Source organism: Myotis myotis, unplaced genomic scaffold (assembly GCF_014108235.1).
Source record: "Myotis myotis isolate mMyoMyo1 unplaced genomic scaffold, mMyoMyo1.p scaffold_m19_p_4, whole genome shotgun sequence".
Classification (NCBI taxonomy): domain Eukaryota; kingdom Metazoa; phylum Chordata; class Mammalia; order Chiroptera; family Vespertilionidae; genus Myotis; species Myotis myotis.
The window spans coordinates 37,737,977-37,740,588 of record NW_023416346.1 but is presented as its reverse complement, the minus strand read 5'-3'; the positions used below and the strand labels follow the sequence as shown (position 1 = coordinate 37,740,588).

The 2,612-nt window shown below is 39.0% G+C and overlaps 1 non-coding gene across 1 annotated transcript; it reads right to left on the bottom strand.

The window, feature by feature from the left end:
* Nucleotides 1-495: 495 nt before the first annotated feature.
* Nucleotides 496-624, bottom strand: LOC118654857. The gene has a single exon (XR_004967115.1). It is a non-coding gene; the product is annotated as a small nucleolar RNA SNORA3/SNORA45 family (small nucleolar RNA).
* Between the last annotated feature and the right edge of the window lie 1,988 nt (nt 625-2,612).

The following is a 2,612-nucleotide window of genomic DNA, read 5'->3' as shown; positions in this document are numbered from 1 at the left end:
GTTTGGCTCAGTGGATAGAGCGTCGGCCTGCGGACTGAAAGGTCCCAGGTTCGATTCCGGTCAAGGGCATGTACTGGGTTGCGGGCATATCCCCAGTAGGAGATGTGCAGGAGGCAGCTGATCGATGTTTCTCTCTCATCGATGTTTCTAACTCTCTATCTCTCTCCCTTCCTCTCTGTAAAAAATCAATAAAATATATTTAAAAAAAAAAAAAAGAAAATACGTGAAAAAGAATCATTGACTCCTAATCTGGCAGCCTTCCCACAAATTCCTTTTGTCATTTTTGCCATTTGAGAGTAAGAAGGAAGAGAAGGTGGTATCCCTCCCTATTACAGGAAACACAAGGTCAAACATATATCCTAATGACCTTCGATCCATAGTGACATCTTTATGTTCAAAGGAAAGCACATTTTTCCGACTGTTTAGTTCCAAGATGGAAGATGAAATGGAATATGAGACTGTAAGTATAAATAAAATATTTTTCTTTTTTTTTGCCTATGTTTCTGATCTGGGCACTACCGGGGGCACTTACTGCCCACGCCAGTGAATCAAGACCAGCAGATTCTCTCCAAGAACTCTAGCACACCATCAAATATTTTTCTTATGTTCTGTTTAAATTCTGTCATTTATCAATATGTGTGATTATTTCAACATATGAATCTCAGGTAAAAGCTTTCTTTCATTCCTCCCAACCCCATAAGTTCTGTCTGTACACCCTGGGAGGCTGAGTTTCCTTTCACAGAAGCCATTACTTGAAGCCCATTTCTGAGGGGCTTCAGTTACCATCACTAAACTGGAACTTCACCAGAGTAAAATATCCAGAGAGTGGGTCAATTTTACTCTTATTTTGCTGGTAGGAAATATTTTCCTTCAAATGGAGTAAAATAACACAAAGAAGGTTTTTACCCTTCTTAAAATACTGTAGCACTGCATGTTTCTCACTCTTAAGTGCAGAAATTTTTTTAAAAGTATCTACTTATATCACATTTTTGAAATGACAACATTTAAGAAATGGAGGACAAATGAGTAGTTGCCAAGGACTGGGGAGTAGAGGGCAGAGGGAAATGGGTGTGGTTATAAAAAGGCAACTAGAATTCTTGTGGTGTTGGAACTGCTCTGTATGTCAACTGGCGGTAGATATGTGAAGCTATGAGAATGACAAAAATGTGTGTAAATTAATATACGCATATGTGTGCATGCACACACAAAATAGTACAATTAAAGAGAGGGAAATATAAATAAGACCAGTGGATTGTATCAATGTCAATATTCTGGTTGTGATATAATACTATAGTTTTGCAAGATGTAACCATTGGGAGAACCTGGGCAAAGTGTACAAGGGATTGCTCTGTATTGTTTCTTACAAAGGTATACAAATCTACAATGATCTCATTAGCATTTTCAATTCTTTTAAAAATATATTTTATTGATTTTTTACAGAGAGGAAGGGAGAGGGATAGAGAGTTAGAAACATCGATGAGAGAGAAACATCAATCAGGGGCCTCCTGCACACCTCCTACTGGGGATGTGCCCACAACCAAGGTACATGCCCTTGACCGGAATCAAACCTGGGACCCTTCAGTCCTCAGGCTGACGCTCTATCCACTGAGCCAAACCGGTTAGGGCAACATTTTCAATTTTTTAAAAGGTTAACCAGGACTTCTGTAGGCCCCACTCAAATAGCACAGTTAAGGAGACAAACTATCCATGGCTGAGACAAAGAGAAGAAAGCTGGACCCTGAGAGGTGAGCTGTCCTCTGAGGACTGAGTGACCCAGAATAAAAGTTTGGTAAATCAGAAAAGGAAAAAAAAGGGGGTGGGAGGTGATTACAAGGTAACAGTCCATGTAAGTAAAGGATTTAGGTTACAAATTAGTAACATACATAGATAAATAAATAAATAAATCTAGATAAACAAACAAACAAATAATGCTGGCCCTGGCCAGTGTGGCTCAGTTACTTGGCCATCCTCCCATGCACTGAAGGGTCACCGGTTCTATTTCCAGTCATGGTATATGTCCAGGTTGTGGCTGTGATCCCCTGTCAGGGCATGTGCAGAAGACAACTGACCTGTTTCTCTCTCACATCAATGTTTCTCTCTCTCCCACTCCTTCCTCTCTCTCTAAAATAAATTTTTAAAAAAGACCCTGCCCAGCTGGCATGACTCAGTGGTTGATGGTCGATCTATGAACCAAGAGGTCGCCAGTTCGATTCCAGGTCAGGGCACATGCCTGGGTTGTGGGCTCGATCTCTGCAAGAGGCAGGCAAACAATGATTCTGTTTCATCATTGATGTTTTTATCTCTCTCTTCCTCTCCCTTCCTCTCTGAAATATATATTATATATATATTTTTTTAAAGATGCTGAGTTGTGCAATATTTATTTCTTTTAAATGTTGTTCTAAGACATGAACCTTCAAAACAAATAACTGCACTTCCTAATGCCTATTTCATTATTTTATTATATAATTTTATTTTTATGAATATGGATGGAGAAATCATGCCAGTTTTTGTCAGAAATTTGCCTTAAGCCAGGTGCCATCACTGTAAAATGCCTGGTTCAGATTTGTTTTGAGAAATAAATCTTATAAAGGTTAAATTTTTACACTAAGAGT